Here is a 21,340-nt window from a genome sequence, read left to right as displayed (position 1 = left end):
AAAACAATACTGTTGTCTGGTGCCCCCCTTCCTTTTTCTTTTAACAGGTTGTGGTGGACTGTGGGATAATTGCTGAGGTGACTTAGAAATTAGAACTTATATTCACACTTTTAGGTAAGGCACAGCTTTGAAGAAGCTTCCCAGGTGGAATGCGGCTGACATGCAAGGAATCCATTCCATGGAAGTTCCCTAGGCCTGCAACCTTAGATGTCGGTAACGCCAGGGGAACTTGGTGTGCTGACTCTAAGAGGCGCTGCCTGGAGGGTGGAGCGGTGTGGAGATGCCACGGCCAGGCTCTGCAATAATAGGGGAACTTAAAGGTGTCATGGAACTGATAAGCTGCATATTTACTACCCTGGGCCAACAGCCTGCCACGTTTTTGACAAAATGCTGTCCTTTTGGTGAACTTTGCTCATTATAACATCATTATAATACCAAAACACACCTCCATCCCAAAAGCTACCCGCCTCCAAGGTGCGACCACCCCTCACTGAGCTTGCGCTCTGAATTTTCCTAGCTTATACCTTTAAAAGCGAAGCGAGAAAACTTTACACCAATCCTAAATAAAGGTATGTATGACTAGAGTCACTCAAGCTCCACCCAAAAGGTGAAAGATAGTATAAAATGGCTTAAGAGAAAGAGAATGTTAGGGAAGACACCATTATGTACCACTCTGATGTTTGGGATCAGTCGACGGGCTGAGCCTCTCTTCCCCCCCCATCGGGACGCCTTTGGGTAAGAGTCGAAGACTTGGTTATACCGAGTGCCTCCCTGGGAAACTTAGAAATCTCTATATAGAGTCGCTTTATTATCTTTTTAACGCGTTTGTAGCCAGCAGTGTTACTCATATTCTTGGTATTTGCACATGCTTTGCAGACAGTGAATTTATCACCGTTAATCCAAAGAATCTGTGTGTCTGTTGCTCTAATAAACTGCGCTCTTCACTGACCTAGCCGTGGTAGTTCTTATTGAACACGACCAGATTCTTTAAGTGTGGCCATGATAGTTCATGCAACATGACTAGACTGGGGGTGTAAGCGCGTTATTAGTGAATCTGTAATCGTGAAGTTCAGTACGCTGGACACAACCGGACTTATAACGTTGTAAATTAATGCTGTCACCTTAGCGAAAGCCCTGAGAGGGCTCTGGTTCTGATAAGTGGCTATACACACAGTCCTTAGAAAATAAACCGTTGACCAAGTCTGAGACTAAGACTGGACCTAGCCGCACCTAGACTCCTCTCTGAGAAGGAGTTTAGAAAGCAAGGGGGTCCTGTCTGAACCTTGTGACTCAACGGGAGGGTTCCCCCCCCCTCAGCCACTCCTCAGACTCCTATTTGTAACGCGACAGTAACTCTTAACGCAACATGGACCTTCCCTCCAGGGGTGCGACATGTCTTTCTTTTAAGGCTTTTTCTGTAAATATAAGCAAGTCCTGACCCCTCCTGATTTCCTGGTGTTTCCAGCTTGCCCAGGACTGCTTTGGAAACATGTCCCAACACGTATTTTTCAGTGTATTGAGTGGCACTTTTAATGTGTGTTCTGCACTGGGCGGGGAGGCAGGGGGGAGAGAGATGGTGCAAAGCTTCTTTCTGGATCTCAGTTAGAAAGACACGACAACAAATGTCTTAATAAAATAACTGTTTAATAAGATAGAATAAAAAGAGGAATATATATAGTGTGTATCTATCTATGCTAGCAAGCAGCATCGTACCCCAGATGGATTTTTCCCACGATACATTGTGGAGATCCTGTCTGTGGAGAAGTTCCTCCTCCCTCTCACGTTGTGGTGCCATTTATTTTGTGCAACAAACACAATCGTATATCTTCTCCTGACAGGTTCGAATGTGTCATGGTTTAACCCTGGTAGGCAGCTAAGCACCACACAGCCACTCGCTCTCTCCCCGCACAATGGGACTGGGGAGAGAATCAGAAGGGTAAAAGTGAGAAAACTCAGGGGTTGAGATAAAGACAGTTTAATAGGGAAAGCAAAAGCTGCGCATGCAACTGCAGCAAAACAAGGAATTCCTTCACTACTTCCCATCGGCAGGCAGGTGTTCAGCCATCTCCAGGAAAGCAGGGCTTCATCATGCATAACGGTCACTTGGGAAGACAAAACGTCCTAACTCCAAACGTTCCCCCCTTCCTTCTTCTTCCCCCAGCTTTATATACTGAGCATGACGTCATATGGTATGGACTATCCCTTTGGTCAGTTGGGCTCAGCTGTCCCAGCTGTGTCCCCTCCCAACTTCTTGTGTACCCCCAGCCTACTCACTGGTGGGGCAATGTGAGAAACAGAGAAGGCCTTGATGCTGTGCAAGCACTGTTCAGCAATAGCTAAAACATCCCTGTGTTATCAACACTGTTTTCAGCACAAATCCAAAACATAGCCCTATACTAGCTACTATGAAGAAAATTAACTCTATCCCAGCCAAAACCATTACAGAATGTTACCTCTGTCATAACATCCACCCATGTGCAGCACAGGCTGGCACAGGGCATTCCAGCAGATTCTCTTACAGCGGCTACTCATGCTAACATATGGGCTTCTCAAGCCCTAAGAAGAAGTTTCAATAGAGCAGACATGGCCTGTTCAAGATCACTAACTCCTCAAACACAAAGTCTTCTGCAAGGCTCCTAATACACTCCACCCCTTATTCTTGATCATGGCCATGCCTGCTATCTATTGAAGGGCCATTTCATTGTGCATATTAACAAGCTGCTTAGCAACACAAATAATACCAATATACAGGGTAATTACAATACTAAGCAACACAGTAGTTGAAAGCAGAACGATAGGGTGCGTGATCAAATGTTAATCAATGCTATCATTAACATTAACAATCACTGCTATCATTAATCAATGCTATCATCATAACAGCATTAGCATTGGGACTTTTTCCCTTAAAGATATCCCACTACTTAACCTTTGCAACATTATCTAAATTTTTGGTCATCTGTATAATTTTTTTATTTTGATGGAGCATGGATATTTCAATTTTATCATGTTCATAACTCCCCTGCAATAGCAATTTTAAATTTCATTCTGAATTGTGTGTGGATCGGAAATACCCCTGTCTGGGTTTAGTACACAAATTGCAAATATAACTCAGGGGATTACAAGTATTGCAGGAGTAGTTTAATGCTATCATAAATGACTGTGCCTAAGGGGGTACTGATATAGTTGTGGTGTTATTTGTCCAGTGCAATATGATAATCACCTTCTACTTGCTGTAAGGTCCATATCCCCAGTTCTCCATCATCTTCACGATGCAGGCATAAGCTTTGACCTGGAGCTCCTACCAGCCATTGGGCACTGCTCACCATTCCATGTCTGCTGAAACAATGGCCTTTCAGTTCCCACCAGAGAGTACATCATGTGCCAGGCAAGTGGGGCTTTGAATTTCCATTGTAATTTACAGGCTGTTGACAGATGTTGCTTTGGGCTAGTGCAGGCATGAGACTTATCAGGTAGGGTATCAATATCCACATTGTTAAAAAAAAAAAAAAGAATTCACTATTTTCTGTAAATCAAATGCTGTGGAACATATTTAGGGATATCAGCAGTGTTCCGAAATTAAGAATGTAGTACCTGCCCCTTGGATCAGGATCTCAGCAGGGACCAGTGATCAGAACATCATCCACACAGTGGAACAATTTCTAATGCAGGGAAATATTGCAGTCTTCCAAATGCTGGGCTACCAGCCCATGGAAAACCATGGGGCAGCGTAGATACACCTGGTGCAGAACTGTGAAGTTATACTGCTGACCCTCCCATGAGAATGCAAATTGCCCTGTGATTCATTAGTAATCGGAATGCTAAAGGAAGCATTAGCTCAGTCTAACAGAGTGCCATAGCCCAGCTTCAGATTTGATTTGCTCAAGGAGAGTGACAGTGTCAGGCACTATGGCTGCAAGTGGAGGGTCAGCCTTATTTAACAATTGATAGTCAGTTGTCATTCTCCAGGAGCGATCAGGCTTTTTTTTTTTTCTTTGTTTTTGGCCAAATGGTGCTACTGGAGGGGGAATGAGCTCTCCAAATAATCCCAACCTCCAATAGCTGTTTGGGTGATCTCTGCATAGCCTTTGGGGAGCCTGTACTATTTGGATGCAACTGGTTTGGAGGTAGGATCCAATACTACAGGAGCCATAACCACTTTTCTCACAATAATAGTATGAACCGCAAAAGAATATTTGCGCCCCGTCATCATTAAAGTTTTACCTGTCAACAGATCATGCCCAGTAATATATTCAGGTACTCTAGTTACCCACACTTTTGCCATAAAAGGTGGGTAGGAATCCAATTGTAGTATCAGAGAGATTTCATGAGCAGGTTCTTCAGCCTCGCCCAAAGGCATTAATTTTCATAAGTCTATTTTTCAGATATCAGGATGGGTCCCTGTGAATTCTCGGCACTAGTGAGGCCGCACCTCGAATGCTGTGTTCAGTTTTGGGCCCCTCACTACAAGAGAGACATTGAGGTGCTGGAGCGTGTCCAGAGAAGGGCAACAAAGCTGGTGAAGGGTCTAGAGCACAAGTCTGATGAGGAGCGGCTGAGAGAACTGGGGTTGTTTAGCCTGGAGAAAAGGAGGCTGAGGGGAGACCTTATTGCTCTCTACAACTACCTGAAAGGAGGTTGTAGAGAGGTGGGGGTCGGTCTCTTCTCCCAAGTAACAAGTGATAGGACGAGAGGAAATGGCCTCAAGTTGCGCCAGGGGAGGTTTAGACTGGATATTAGGAAATTTTTCTTCACTGAAAGGGTTGTCAAGCATTGGAACAGGCTGCCCAGGGAAGGGGTTGAGTCGCCATCCCTGGAGGTATTTAAAAGACGTTTGGATGAGGTGCTTAGGGACATGGTTTAGTGGTGGTCTTGGTAGTATTACGTTTACGGTTGGACTTGATGATCTTAAAGGTCTTTTCCAATCTATACAATTCTGTGATTCTGTGATTCTGTGAATTAAAGTGACCTCAGCCCCTATGTCCATTAGAGCCATCACTCACTGCTGATTATGATGGCTCCAATGCACTGTCAGGGGAATATAAGGTCTATTATCTCCCCATGGGGCCTCAATCACCCGTCGCACCCTGGGTGGGGGAGATCCAAATCTAGTCAGTTGTCCTGGTTTCAGCTGAGATAGAGTTAATTTTCTTTATAGTGGCTGGTATGGGGCTATGTTTTGGATTTGTGCTGAAAACAGTGTTGATAATACAGGGATGTTTTAGTTGTTGCTGTACTAGTCAAGGACTTTTCAGCTTCCCATGCTCTGCCAGGTGCACAAGAAGCTGGGAGGGGACACAGCCAGGATAGTTGATCCAAACTGACCAAAGGGCTATTCCATACCACATGATGTCATGCTCAGTATATAAAGCTGGGGAAGAAGAAGGAAGGGGGGGACGTTCGGAGTGATGGCGTTTGTCTTCCCAAGTAACTGTTACGCGTGATGGAGCCCTGCTTTCCTGGAGATGGCTGAACACCTGCCTGCCCATGGGAAGGAGTGAATGAATTAATTTCTTGCTTTGCTTTGCTTGCGTGCGTGGCTTTTGCTTTCCCTATTAAACTGTCTTTATCTGAACCCTCGAGTTTTCTAACTTTTACTCTTCTAATTCTCTCCCCCATCCCACTGTGGGGGAGTGAGCGAGCAGCTGCGTGGTGCTTAGTTTCCAGCTGGGGCTAAACCACGACAGTCCTTTTTGGCACCCAACGTGGGGCACGAAGGGTTTGAGATAACGACAGATTTGATTGGAATGTGCTAGATAGATAGAATTTATAGCTGTTATTGCTGTTTAGCTATTAATCAGCAGGCTTCTGTGCTTGCTTGCCTTACTGTATGTTAGAGTCTAGGGCTCGTTAGTGGCTGCTTTTTTGCTTTTGCTGCTTACCGTGCTGCTTTACTGCTTATCACCTTACTCTGCTGTGCTTGGGAACATTTTGATAACAGCAATGGCCATGTGCCTGGGCTGGCAGATGGCCAGGGCATCGCTGCTGTTTCTGTGCTGCTGTACTGGACAGGCTGGAACTCTGGTGTGAACTCGAGTTGAAGGGACTGTGACCTGTGGATGAGTCCACGTGGGAGCAGGACACCCCGAAGCGTCTGTGCCCATGGATAAGCCCATGCCAGAGCAGGTATATCTTGAAACGTCTGTGGCCATGGTTATGTCTGTGCCACAGCAGGTATACCTCTGAAGGGATTGTGGCCCAAGGATAAGTCCACGCTGGATAAGGTGCACCTCGAAGCATCTGTGGCTGTGGATGAAGTCCATGCTGCAGCAGGTACACCTTGAAGCATCAGTGGCTGTGCATGAGGCCATGTTGGAGCAGGTTTACTTCTGAAGGGACTACAGTCTGTGGATAAGTCTAAGCTGGAGCAGGGGCAAGGGGAGGAGTTCATTGCAATGTTAAACCTGATGGTCTGGTCCAAAGGGACCAGGGGTGGTGATTATAATGGAAATACCTTTAAATTGTTGTAACCCGGGATTTGAGTTGCATGTTATAGGAATTACTACAGCTGGAACCACCTGAACAAATGGAGGACAAGCCTTACAAGAAGCAGTGCAAGTGCAGCAGTGACCTGACCTGAGCTGGCTTTGGTGCCCAATAACTCCAAGAAACACACCACCTCTCCAGTCCTGAGTGACCACCATAAGAGATGGAGCCCAAAGTCATGGACTAAATGAACTCACTGGACATTTTGTGGACATTTATGGACATTTTACAGACATTTTACAGGGGTGGTCCATAGACTAAGGGAATGATATGTGTGTATTATATCAAAGGATGGGAAGGGTGATGGTGGGTAATGAGAATGTATTGGATAGTGTGAGACCTGAGCATGACGTAAATGGTATGGAATAAGGGGTGGATACTGTCCTGGTTTCAGCTGAGATGGAGTTAATTTTCTTTATAGTGGCTGGTATGGGGCTATGTTTTGGATTTGTGCTGAAAACAGTGTTGATAATACAGGGATGTTTTAGTTGTTGCTGCACTAGTCAAGGACTTTTCAGCTTCCCATGCTCTGCCAGGTGCAGAAGAACTGGGAGGGGACACAGCCAGGATAGTTGATCCAAACTGACCAAAGGGCTATTCCATACCATATGATGTCATGCTCAGTGTATAAAGCTGGGGAAGAAGAAGGAAGGGGGGGACATTCGGAGTGATGGCATTTGTCTTCCCAAGTAACTGTTACGCGTGATGGAGCCCTGCTTTCCTGGAGATGGCTGAACACCTGCCTGCCCATGGGAAGTAGTGAATGAATTCCTTATTTTGCTTTGCTTGCATGCGCAGCTTTTGCTTTCCCTATTAAACTGTCTTTATCTGAACTCACGAGTTTTCTCACTTTTACCCTTCCGATTCTCTCCCCCATCCCACTGTGGGGGAGTGAGCGAGTGGCTGTGTGGTGCTTAGTTGCCGGCTGGGGCTAAACCGCAACATCAGTCCATATGGGTTTTGTGTTTTCCAGTGATCCACGACACTGGATCATCACGACACTGGATAATTACTTGGTCTGGGCATACTCTCCCTTTCTTCACTAAGCAGGTAGGAGCAGAGTGTGTAATTGGTCTAACCATTGTCCTAATTTCATTTTGTGATCTATTTTTCCATTTCAATTGCTTATAGTTTTCCCATAAATAGGAGGTAGGTTTCCTATCAATTTTGCCTTTTGGGACTCCAGACTGGAGTAAAGTTACGAATATCTCCTTTCAGGTAACTTTTTTCTTTTGTGGTTTATCCAGAAAGAGTAGTCTCCTCTCTTCCCTTTGCACCTGATATTCTCCTAACTGCCCTAGAGCTAGAATTGCATCACTGGCTGCTTTTCCCTGGACAGCTCCCAGGAGTGATATGATGATGTCCCTTTAAGATAAAAAGGTGGTCCAGCTAACAGTCTGGATTGCATTCCTGAGGTGAATACCTCTTGAGTTGGGGCTAGTGAAGGCAGGGTTGTAAGTACCCTGTTGAATAGCCAATTCTCTCTAATACTGCCCCCCCCCCCATCTATATACTTCCATGTCACCATTCTATCATTCCAATCAAATGGGAAAAACTGTAGCTTTACTGTGCCCTTCAACCATTCTCAGAGAGCATACAACACATTTCCATTTGCCCGAGATCTTTTTAATCATTGTGTCACTTTTTGGGGGCTCAGTTGTACACTATCCCCTCCTGGGTCCCACACACACAGTAACCACTGTCCTAATCTCTCCCTGGGCATCTGCTGATAAAAGTCTACCACATTCTGCAGCTCAGTCTGAATATAGTCTCACACTGATATCATATGGTATGTCACCCTGGGAGGTCCTTTAGCTTTGTTAATAACAAAAGGGTGCACAAAAATTGCCTACCATTTTTGTCCTTGGACACTTCAGTCCACTCTTTGGCAGGGGAATCCCAGCTATCACCATCCTGATAATCACTGGGGTAACTGACTGACCCCTATGCCTCCGTTGCCCAGTGTGGGCCCTCTGCCCTTTCCAAACTGTGTGTACTTGGATTTCTGGCATGTCCCCCTGTACCTTGGACTTCCAGTTTATCCATGTGCAAACAGGTCTCCAGACTTTCCAGTTGTGCTTGCAGTTCCCTGGTTTTCTTTCACTCACTTTCTAGGGTCTCCCACAGTTGTCAAAGGCAAGTTAACAATAACCAGCTACTACTTAGATCTCATTGCCATCTGCCCTGTCCTACCCCTTGCTTCTCTAAACAGCTCTTAATATCCTCAGGGGTGGGGCACTGGGGTAATTCCTTGTCAGTTTCCCAGCTCATCAGGAGGGTCACAAGAGCTAAACGCTGTGCAACTGGCCCCCATACCTGTGTGTGGGGCTGGCCTGGCACCCATTAGAGCTTTCCCTGCTCTCCACTAATGGCATTCTTCCAAAATGGCATTTCTTATCAAGAAACTGTCTGTGATGCCAAATACTCTGCACTGATGAGGGCAGGTGGTGGGGTGAGGTGAGATGAGAGAGGCACTGCATTTGTTTTCCTTATTACAGGGTCATAGACCTCATTAGTACATCAGCAGTGTCATTTAGCCCATTGTCTATGAGTCGCAAGTTGCTTCTAAGGCAGCAGAAGATAGTCCATAAAATATTGCAATCCAAGAAATAGCAAGTACCATGAGGGAAAGTTAGGAGCCAGTTCATGATTGCTGCTAGTATCTTATTGCATCCCAGCCTCTATTATGTTCTTTTATTGGTATTCTATACTTAGCTGTTTCTAATTTGAAATGAAACACAATTTTATATAGCAATAACTTTTTATTTACATACATGACACACAGCTTTGCTTGTCTTCCTTGCCTGCTGCTTAACAGTAGAGGCATGCAGTTGTGTGTGTGTTCTAAAGAGGTTAGGTGGTGTATTGATTAAAACCATTGAAGAACACTGCTTTAAGGGAAGAAAATTAATATGATGTAGTTTGAGGTTCCCAGCTATGCTTAATTAGAGATATTTGTCCTTGTATAATTATGTTGATGTATTATTGTGCAACGCTCTAGTGCAACATGCTGCACTGAGGTGAAGCAGAGCATTTGCTAGTGCAAATTTCTCTAATCTAGACAAAGCTCTGCTCTTCATGTCAGGCTTCTCAGGAAATGTATGTCAACAGAACTGCATATGCTTAAGTGCAGTAAACAATCTGAGTGCTAAGTGGAAATACACCATAGAAAACATCACACAGCAAAAGTTCACATTTTTTAAATGATTTTGATATAATTTGTAAGGTTCCTTAATGTTACCCCTGATTTATGCCATTGTCTTTACTGCCTCTTGCACAGGCTTTGCCCATATGGAGCCAATTAGTGCACTGGAGAAAAATACATTCTTAAATAAAATTTGAATTTTTAATCTTAAGAAAAAATACCAGAACATTTTGCTGGTTCTAAGAAACCTAAAACTCTTTAGAGTATTAGGTAACCAAAATTTGCAGTGTTCCTATAAAGTTGCTTAGTATTACTTACTTTTTAGAGATAAGGAGAGTGAGAAACAGAGCTATTTTAGTGTTTTTACAAGTTTGTGGTTAGATAAGGCCTAGAAGCTTGGAGCCTTGATTCTAAGCACTCCCCTCTGGGAAAAAAATATTTTTCATCATAATATGTATTCTTGTAGATAGAAGGATTGTAGTAAGTACATAAAGCTTGTGATTGTTTTATCCTTTCAAAAATATTTTATTTTGTTGCTTGGAATTGGTTTCATGTGGTGCAGCCAGCAAACAAACCAAAAACATAAGAACCAAACAGTTGCATGGCAGGGAGTCCTTAACCGTGAGAGACATGTGGAAGGACTGTCCAGAAAACAGCTGACATCATTACTATATTTTGAAATCATCCATTTTTAAGGCACATATTTATAATCTTTGTAACATGCATATCAGTGTCCCATTTGGTCTATAGGAATAAACTTTTTTTAAGATTTCCACTTCCTGCATAGACATCAGTATTGAATATAGAAAAGACTTGTGAGATGACTCACAGATATTAAACTTTCTATTGTCAAATAAAGTAACTGTCTGGATTTTTGCTCTCTCTCTCTCTCTATTTCTAGTAGTGCATCATTATTTTAGAGAGATGTGCTTTAGACAGAAGAATATAACAGATATTATATCTAGCTTTTTCAAAAGCAAGACAATGGATCAGTATACTAAAATGGCATATGCATCCTTTAAACTATATAACTATATGAAAATCCACAATGTTTAATCAGGAAAAAATATAGCACAATTAGATATGTGCAATACATACATAGAAGTGCAACACAAACTTCTTTAGCAAGAAAAGCTTCGCAAAAGTCCCTGTAAATAATTTGTACTTAAATATATCAAGCACTCCAAAGTACTGAAGATGAAATCTTGGTGTCAGGAAGATGATGTAAAACATTCATATTGGTATCTGTGGAAAAATGAAAATTGTGTAAATCAATGCAAAAATTAAAACAAAACAACCCCCCCCCCCAAACTAGGGAATTATAGGTAGAATACAAAACTCCATATTAGGCAAATTGAAGGAAGAATCACATGGTTCCCTTTTAGCAGCAGTGATGAATTGCACATAAAAGGATTACATCAGTGTAGCTTTGCTTTCCAAGTTTTTAATCTACAGATTCATTTTCCTTGAAGACATTAATGTATTTCCATTTTGGGTTTAAGAGGCGCTACCTTCTACTTGCCTTGACTAAGACATGCTTTCTAATTTCTGTAGTGCTTTTTTAGAAACTTGAAAATAAAATGTATTTCCTTACAAACTGTTAGGCGAAACAGGAACCGGGTTCACAGATCTGCTTTCAAGAAGACACAGATGTAGGCTAAGTGCGAGTATACAATTGCATTTATTGCTTATACTCAGGATCCTTCCAGCAAGGGGAAGCCCCGGGACCTTGCAGGGAAGCAGCGGGGGATCACCAGGCACAGCAGAGCATCTGTCCATGGTCGAGATTTCAGCGAGGGGTCAGTTGCAAAGGATTTTTCGGGGGGGGGAGGGGGGGGTGGTCGAGCATGCCCACTATTAACTATACATGATATAGCTATGTGGCTGGCTGTAGTCAACAAGATACTGTTACGAAAATTCGCAACTGGCCCATGCCCACTGAGGAGAGATGCTAGGATGCAAAGTGTAGAAGTACAAGTGTAAATATTTATTCATGCACATGAGGTGTTCCAGCCAAATTGGAGCACCCCGAATGTTGTTTTACACAGGGTTCTTACACCCTTCAAGCATTCAGGTACAACACGATTTGACTAATCACTAACACCCACACTACCGATTACTAATCATAGTAAAACTTTGCAAAGCAACTATAGTTCTGCAGCATTCTTGCTGGTTGTCTATTGATCCAGACATCCCTGGAGTCAGTCTTGCTATAGGGAAACCCTCTTGCAAACCCTCTTGCTGGGAGGGTTTCAAAGACATGTTAGAGGGGCTAGGATGCTGGAGTTATCTTGATTGTCCAGGGGTATCCTTTATCCTTCATGGACAGCTCTAAGATTCCGAGAATCAAAGCCCTTATTTCCAGGGCCAGACTGTCCTTCTGGTCCTTGTGATGAGCTGGTGTCCTTTAGTTTGTTTTACTTAAGCATGAACAATACCAAAGTCTCCAGTAAAATTCCACTGCCTCATTACATTGCAGTGTGTAATGTAAACTAATATATATTAACAAAGTTAATACACTTTCATAGTATAAAGACCGATTGATATAATAGTTTAGGGAAGGGAATTTTCATAACAATATATATCTGCCTTAGCAGGTGTCCAGGCCTGATAAGCACGAGCTTGTTACATATCTGGCCATGGTTCAAGAACACTGAGGAAACTTACTTTGAGGATGTTCAGCTAAAGTTCAGTTGGTGCTAAGCAATGGGATGAATCGGTCAACACACTCCTGTCTCCTTGCCAATCTTCCGAATTCTTTGTCCCCCTTGTACAAACACTGTCATGGACAAGTAGGAATGTGCAAAGCTTGAGGAATATTTGTGAACTGACAGCTGTTGTGAGGCAGGATAGGGTCTTTACACTGTTTTAAGATGTGTCATAAGGGCAATTCAACAATTTTTTTCAGTTATTCAAAGACAAGCTGAGAGTATGTTTTTTAATTCTCAGAATCAAAGGACAGCTTTTTCTGTAATACTTTTGTAGTCTGTGCAATTATTTGAGACCTTTTTAATATACTGAAGAATAAAATGGAATGTTTAGATGCAAGCAATGTTAGGGTAAAGATTTTAATCAGATTGCAGATGAACTTTATTATGCCTGAATTCAAGAAATGCTTTACAAATATGATTTGCTATAAAGGATAAATCTAAAAACATGCTGGATTTTATAGAATTTCTGTTTATTAATTCAAGAACTGTTTTATGAACCAATCATTCAATCTTTGCTTTACATTAGGAAAGTTATATTTATTCAGAGGATCTTCAATGCATGATGCTGAAGAATGTCTTCCTGGAATCTATAGCTTTGATCTTAGTGAGTACAAAAGTTCAATCAAAATGAATGCTATTTATAGTTTCATTAAGGCAATGACAAATGCAAAGGACTGGGTTTTTTTCAAATATAGCATTTTTTCAGTGTTTCTTTTATAATGGAAAATAGCAATGAGAATTCTCATGTATTCAGCTTGTGTCCAAGTAGGACTCCTACATCCTTATTGCTTCTAAAAATGTCATATTTATATTATGAATATATATCAATATATTATAATATTTAATAATACTGTATATTATTAAATATTTATAATGTAATTATACTATATGGCAAAGAATTTACCAATTGTCTTAGAATACCATGGCTTTACAAATAAGAAAACTAAACAAAATCTATGTTGGATTCTGAAAGTATAGCATATTATAGAAACTTTTTCAATTAAGAGAAGGCCTGTTAGCTACAAGACTTTAGCTAGCTCTAGAGATACTACGTTTCTTAGTGGTTTAATAGAATAAAGATGGATATAGTAATAGGTTAACTTTATTGGTGTAGCTGCTGCTGTAATACTAGAGCTTACTTTCTCAAGCCACATAGAAACCTAGTTGGAATGCAGCTTATTTAGGAATGTCTCTTTTACATCTCCTCTTACTTCATTCACTTCATTATTTCATTTGTTGGAAAATAAGTGAGGAACAGGTAAAGAATAAAGTTCAAAGGATCAACCAAGAAGGAACAAAAGAAAACCCAAGAATATCCTGGTGAAACCGGATCTTCTAGGATGTGATATTTAACAATGGAGAAAATTAAGCCTTAAAAGGAAGAATGACCCTGAATTCATGACCTGAAAAGCATGGTTTGGGGGTCTACGACCACCAGTGACCACTAGAGGACCCCCATGTGAAAAACTGAGCATGCATTATGCTGAATCATCATTATGTAAGCTACTAATTAATATAGTCCCGCCTAGTAATGTGAAAACCTATGCATATGGAAAGATATACTGTATAAATGAACCTGGATCTGTGTAAACTAGTATGCACATTAGGCGGAAGGATCTCCGGTGCATCCAGTGCTGCAATAAAGAGAATGCCTGCTTCTTAATGCTACATTGGTGTTAAGAGGTTTATTCCCGATTTTGGTGACACATTCACAAGGCAGTTTGGCTCAGTGGGTGAGGTTCCTTGCTGTGAGCTTTCCAAATAAAAGGCTAATTCTGTGCCAGATGTCAGTTCTCAATGTACAGCATTTCAAGTCCCACTTCAGTGTAATGTTCCCACTTCTTAGTTCCACAGAGGAACACAGTTTGAAAAATGATCTAAACACAATTCCTTTCAAGACTATCATTTTCAGTGCTTAAATAAAAACAGGAACTTTAATAAATACGTCTTGAAAAGTATTCCCAGACACTGTGTATAGAGTTTGGTGGGAAATATCTTCAGAATTTCCATAATATTCCTATAGTACATCAGGATAAACTAAATATATTTTAAAGTTTCCCTTTCCTTCTTCAAGTCTCCTGAAAATAAAACTGAGATACTAAGAATATGTGATCCAGTGACAGGACATTTCCATGAAATATGGGATACTCTGGCACAGGAAGCATATGAACCCGAGTGTTCCATAGCTGAGGTGCTCACCCAGCTACTAGACTATGGATTTATTCTCTCTCTCTCTCTCTGTCTTTCTCTATTTTTTTATTAATTTATATAAATGGAACAACTCCAGTAGGAAAAGTCAGGAGATCTATCCCAGAACTTTCTATTTTTGCAATATTTTATTATAGTCTTGTGGTCAGGATATGAACCTGGGATGTGAAAGAGACAGCTTCAAGTTCCTGGCTTGAAGCAGGCAAAATAACATTTTGAATGTTAATGCCTAGCCTTCTAGCCTTTTTTCCCCTCAAACAAATATCAAGAGAAGTAGAGGAGCAAATGATAAAAAGGTGCCTACAAGCCAAATACAAAAAACCTGACACATATTGATTTCCTGAAACAGTGGGAGACAGAAAGGTAAAACAGCTCCAGCAGATAGAGTGGCATTGAATCAGACAACTTATTTGAAAAGATGAGTATACATTATGTACTGTGTCTTCCGTATAAAAGTTATGGGTAAGATCCAGTTCCAGTTGATGCTTCAGTGAGTGCTGTGGATCTGTCTTGAGAAAGGAAGAGAAAGGTCACTGTAGATGTGTGTTGTTGAGTGGGCAGTCATAAGACAGGAAAATTGGAAAGATGTGTTTGCACACACAGCATCGCATTAAATGGAGAATACCATTAAAAATCAGGCTGGCAGACCTTTGGCATATGCTATATAAACATGAATCACTTACCTTAATAACTTTCTTACTACCTTCCATGGGATCAATACAATGTAACACTTAAAGATGAAGGGGAAATTCAAATTGTAACTGCTCAGCGATAGTAATTTGTGACCAAGGAATGATCTGACATGGAGGGCAAGAAGGCCTAACTGCAGAACAGGTTAAACTGATTGGAAGCAGGAATGCCAGAGACAAAAAGACTCAATGTAGGGGAGTGACATTTCCCTTGGTGATGAGATAAGAAACCCTGCAGTATTTTCTTGTAGCAATTTGGATTTTGAGTGCTCAGGGGCCACCTTTGGTCAGCAGAACTGGCACTGGGGGATGAACCGAATGCCAGGCTAAGGTGCCTGATACTGACACTCACATGATTGGTGCAGGTGTAAGTGTATACAAGGAATTGACTCATGCCACATCTTTGCAGACTCCTTGTAGAACCCTTATGGCAGTAGGACTCTGTCCAATGCATTGTTCATTAAACCTCTTTATATTTAAGCACAAACATGTGTTTAATTTGCCTTAAGGGGTACAATAAAAATTCCCCAAAAAGGACATGCATATAAGTCCCCATCTTTCAGGTCATATTATTTATTTATGCACCTAAGTAAATAACCTGAAACTAGTAGCTGAAACTCACAGATTCCACTTACTTGGATGGAAAATTGTTATCCAGCTATGTAACTGGTCTTCTTATAGTTAATGATAATAAACTATAAGAAGACCAGTTACATAGCTGGATAACTTTAGGCACTTTTTTTGTTTTGGTAAAATATCAACTATATTACATATATATTACATATAATCACTGCTAAAGTCATGACAATGCCTTTTGGATAGTTAACATTCTTTTTGCACTGTCATACAAAGTCCTAATTTTTTATTGGAATTCAGAGCTCTTGCAAAGGGTGCAAGTTATAAATTGAATCAATGACTTTTGATTTAAAATTCCATATTATATTTCAGTATCTTTTAGTTGATACCAGTTAACCTAGTGCCAGATTGGTATTGAATTCTTTTAAGACTCTCAGTGGAGCACAAAAAAATTGTTTAATTCAAAGGTTCAAAGTAAAATGAGCTCACAAATGATGATGAATTTGTCAACTAATTTCCATTTCAAGTTGAAATTCAAGATCCAAGCAGCATGTACAGTATAATTTTGTACTTCTTTCCAAAACTCTCATAGGAAAAATGTCACTTTTTCTGATGTTTAAACATATAGAAACAATACATTCTTATTATTTTTAGACTGTGCTATATCAAGATGCATATTTAAGAAGCATTTACTTGGAAATAAAAAGGATACACCCATATTGTTAAAATGATCCTCATTAAGGAAGTCAGTTAACTGTCCTGAAAAGTTTATATTCTAGACAATATGATGAAACAAATCAACTTCAAAATAACAAAGTCTTTGGTGAAGATGTTACATGGATGCATAAGACCTAAGGTAAGAAAAACATTCTTCTACAAGTATTTCACTAACAAGAGGTACTTAGCTGACCTCTGAAAAATGAATGTGCCAAAGTTAGAAAAATAAAAGAAGAAATTTTGAATGCTGCTTTAAATGCAAATATTCAAAATTATAAATGTTGCTAAGCCAGCAATTTAGTTGGAGAAATGCTGAAAAAATTATCTTTCATCATCTACTGCCACAAGAAAATGGCTGGAATAGATAAGTGAGATTATTCAGGCTCTATAGTGAATTTGAAATGTAAATAGAATTTGCACTCTTTGTTAGTGGTTTTTTTTGGACACTTCATCAAACTGTTTTGAGTTTTGATTTCATTTTCTTGGCATGTCAATAGATGTAGCAACATATATGACAACGATTTAAGAGCGTTTCATCAGACATAATTATTTTTAAGTCTTATTTAAGGGAATTTGGGAACTTGAAAGAAATGTGATTTTCCAATGTGTCTAGTATGTGGACAGTATTTGGATCTTAGTATAGCTAAATGTTTACCTATTCCATCAGTGGTCAAATTCATTGCAAGCTCTTTCCTTTGTACAACCCAGAAGGTATATCCATGCTAGCAGCTTGGCTCCTCCAGAACAAGGTTTTGGAAACTGGGAATAATAACTGGCAGCAAGTGTTTATGTTCATTTCCCTGAACTATTGCCAGTAATGAAAGGCAGTTCCCTGGCTAACATAAACACTTGCTGTCAGTAATTTCAGTCTTTTCTCACTTTCCCACAGGCTTCTGGATAGCTCACGGGAAATTGAACTGCTGCTGATTTCTGTCTTCTACCATCTTCATGACTTGCTTGAGTCTTGACCTATAGTTTGAGGATCACAGCTCCATAGACTCATAGAATGGTTTGGGTTGGAATACACCTTCAAAGATCATCTAGTCCAACCCCACTGCCATGGGCAGGGACATCTTTCACTTGATCAAGTTGTTCAAAGCCCTGTCCAACCTGACCTCGAACACTTCCAGTGATGGGGCACCCACAGCTTCTCTGAAGTTAAGAGTCATTGTGATGGTTAAAAATCACAGTCTCTTCATAAGCATCTGAAATGTTTGTCTTTCAGAATATTATACAAATTTTTAAAGTCTCCTCCTTAAACACACACATACATAGATACATACACATATGCGTGCATGCACACACACAAAAATATTTCAGACAGATTAGTAATCTTAAGGTCAACTATTGTTTCTCATTATAACATGCCTTATAATTTTGCCAAGTGTAATCATTCGGGCTACAGTTTTAAAAGCCATATGTCTCTTTCCCCAATGCTAGCTATTTTGTTTTGTCCACAATACAAAATTCTAGCAAACATTCTTTTTAGAAAGCTTCTGTTTGGGATAACACTGGTAATTTTGTGTATGGTCTTTCTTTAAAGTTTGTCTATCATCTCTTCTGTGCTCTTAATCTCCCCATTCCCCACCTTTTGAGTTTCTAGCCCAGCTGTGAGGAGGAAGAATACACCTCAGTGTAACTCAATGTTCCAAAGTTTGGTACTTATTTGGTGCCAAAAAATACAGGAGCATCTCATCTTCGTTTTGGGCTTATCCAAATAGAAGCTGGAAAAATGTCAGACACTTATTCTGTTGAATCCAATTACAGAGGTCTGTGCAGAGAATGTTGAGATTCCAAGTATGCTGATGACCTGAATGGCTGTCATTACAATCTTGTGCAATGCTATTTATCCTTTTCCAGTGTTCCTATTTTCCATGAGATGAGCAGTGTCTATACTGTGCACTGAAACAGGCAGAGAAAAAACAAAACAAAAAACCAGTAGGCACCCATGAAATTACAGACTATATCAAAATACACACACGAGAGATGAATTAATTTTGCTTAATTTCTGACTTTGCAACTTTTTGAGGGAAAAAATTCATTTACCTGCAGCTGAATTTCTGAATACAGTAATAAGTAGATTTTAAATGGTTTGAGGGTCTGGGGGTGGAGGGGTTAGCAATTTTGCTAGAATCTCCTCCCTTCATGCAGTATCTTCAAACATTCAAAACCAAGATCAATCACATAAGCCATGAGTTACTCCCATCCAAAAAAACTTTTTTTTTTTTTTTGAACAGAATGCTAACTTATGGGAAACTAGCTAGATCAGGGGAGTTGTAATAGAATAAACAGACGTCCACTTCTGCTTTCCTGCATTATGTCTAAATTGCCTATGTTAGCAGTGATCACAATTTGTTAGTTTTATAATGCAAACCATTATATGAAACATACTCAATTGTTTATCTTCTGTTCACAGTAGAAAATTAATTAGCCCCAAAATACACTTATCTTAACAGTCTTAGTGCAGGAGTCAAGATCTGTGTAAAAATAGAGTGACACAATTTCTCATGCTATTAATATATGTCCAAGTTTCTTCTAAGGCCCTTTGGTCAAATAATGTAAACTATAGCCATGTATGTATATACTCAAGCTGGCGGCAGGGGGGGTGACTGAGTTTAAAAGACTCCAATTTGCAAATTGAACAATCCAGCATTCTTCATTCATACCAGTGTAACGCTTAAGAACAGAAGAAAAGCATGTATTTGTAACCAATATACAACCAACCCACTGCTGCCCCCAGGTGTCCATCATGCATTGACAAATGAGCTACAATGCAGCCACAGGATCTTTAAAAGCAGGCATAGATTGAACATGTAGTCTTGTGACATGAATGTCTAGATTTATTCAGATCTCTGACTCCATAAAACCAGCAGAACTTTTCATTGAGTTAGCTCTAGAGGAAGAACAGTCATTATTTAAGCCATATTCCAGTAATACGTTTAAAAGTCATCTGAATTGTCGACCTGTCCTTCTTCCAGTTTTTGTAATTAAATAGGTACAGCAGATATTATCAGATTTTTCAAATATAGCCTGTATAAAAAAAAAAACCACCTCAATTAGTTTTAACAATAAGAAGAGTCTGAAAGTGCTGCTTTATTCCATTGGTTATTCAGGGCAAAGAACCAGCTCACACAGATGAAGTTCTGACTCATTTTTAGTTCCTTTTAATCCATTATTCAGTTTATAAATTTATATGTAAATTCTGAGAAAATTAATTCAGTATTCAATGAATAAGTGCTAAATATATGGGGAAGATATGCTGAGTTCTACATACTTAACAAAGAAATTGAATCCCTGTTTTATAAACAAAGTTGCACTCAACTGAATCCTCACCACTATCTCTGTAATGGCTATGCCCTAAAGTTCTATCAGAGTTCAATACTCTCTAACCAGCTTCTTTTAGATATTCCACACGGGGAGGGTTTAATGTTTAATACCAAATTTACAAATTTGTAGATATTTGATGCTGCATGGGATTTTTATTTAGCAGACTGATACAGTAATGTACTGAAATCACAATACAAGTACACTTAGCACAATATAGCAATTGATCACAATACAAACGTGATTCCCATTACCGATCTTTATAATATACTCACCTTAATGAGCTGGGCTCCAGGAACAAATAGGTGAGTTGAAGGCAGTTCAGGCCCATTGCTCAATCAGTTGACCCACTTAACTGATACAGCCCTTTAAAACAAAGGCCACCCTCCGGTCCCCTTTGTGTTGAGAAAAATTCAGCTTTCTTTACAATACCTCTTTACCATACCCCTGTTTAGGGGCCTGGATGACAGAGTCCCTGGGGAGGCAGTCCTAAAGGGCAAAAGAAGGCTAGACATTCTTCAAGAAGGAAATCTTAAAGGCGCAGGAGCAGGCCATCCCCATGTACCGAAAGACGAGCCAGCGGGCAAGAAGACCGGCCTGGCTGAACAGAGAGCTTTGGCTGGAACTCAGGAAAAAAAGGAGAGTTTATGACCTTTGGAAGAAGGTGCAGGCAACTCAGGAGGACCACAAAGATGTTGTGAGGTTATGCAGGGAGAAAATTAGAAGGGCCAAAGCCCAACTAGAACTTAATCTGGCTACTGCCGTAAAAGACAATAAAAAATGTTTCTATAAATACATTAACAACAGAAGGAGGGCTAAGGAGAATCTCCATCCTTTATTGGATGCGGGGGCAAACATAGTGACAAAGGCTGAGGAAAAGGCTGAGGTACTTAATGCCTTCTTTGCCTCAGTCTTTAAATAGCAAGACCAGTTGTTCTTGGGGTACCCAGCCCCCTGAGATGGAAGACAGGGACGGGGAGCAGAACAAAGCCCCCATAATCCAAGGGGAAATGGTTAGCGACCTGCTATACCACTTAGACACACGGAAGTCTATGGGGCCGGATGGGATCCACCCAAGGGTACTGAGGGAGCTGGCAGAAGTGCTCACCAAGCCACTTTCAATCCTTATCAGCAGTCCTGGCTAACTGGGGAGGTCCCAGTTGACTGGAGATTAGCAAATGTGACGCCCATCTACAAGAAGGGCTGGAAGGAGGATCTGGGGAACTACAGGCCTGTCAGCCTGACCTCAGTGCCGGGGAAGGTTATGGAGCAGATCATCTTGAGTGCCATCACACAGCACGTACAGGACAACCAGGTGATCAGGCCCAGTCAGCATAGGTTTATGAAAGGCAGGTCCTGCTTGACTAACCTGATCTCCTTCACTCCCAAGCAGGGCTCCACTGCATCGGGTCCCCATTTGATTAGTGTCAGTGTCAACCTGATCTTGACCAACCTGATCTCCGTCTATGACAAGGTGACCCACCTAG

The 21,340-nt window shown here is 40.8% G+C and overlaps 1 long non-coding RNA gene across 2 annotated transcripts; it reads left to right on the top strand.

Moving 5' to 3' along the window:
* The first annotated feature begins 658 nt into the window (after positions 1-658).
* LOC142402980 (uncharacterized) lies at positions 659-14,170 on the top strand. Of its 2 annotated transcripts, none has more exons than XR_012773543.1 (4): positions 659-735; positions 11,327-11,427; positions 12,866-12,943; positions 13,588-14,170. It is a non-coding gene; the product is annotated as an uncharacterized LOC142402980 (long non-coding RNA). The 2 variants fall into 2 exon arrangements; XR_012773544.1 differs by lacking the exon at positions 659-735 and adding an exon at positions 7,487-7,533.
* The last annotated feature ends 7,170 nt before the right edge of the window (positions 14,171-21,340 follow it).

The sequence above is a fragment of the Mycteria americana genome (genome assembly GCF_035582795.1).
Source record: "Mycteria americana isolate JAX WOST 10 ecotype Jacksonville Zoo and Gardens chromosome Z unlocalized genomic scaffold, USCA_MyAme_1.0 Scaffold_18, whole genome shotgun sequence".
Classification (NCBI taxonomy): Eukaryota; Metazoa; Chordata; class Aves; order Ciconiiformes; family Ciconiidae; genus Mycteria; species Mycteria americana.
The sequence above is the reverse complement of the archived record's forward strand: the minus strand, read 5'-3'. Positions and strand labels throughout refer to the sequence as shown.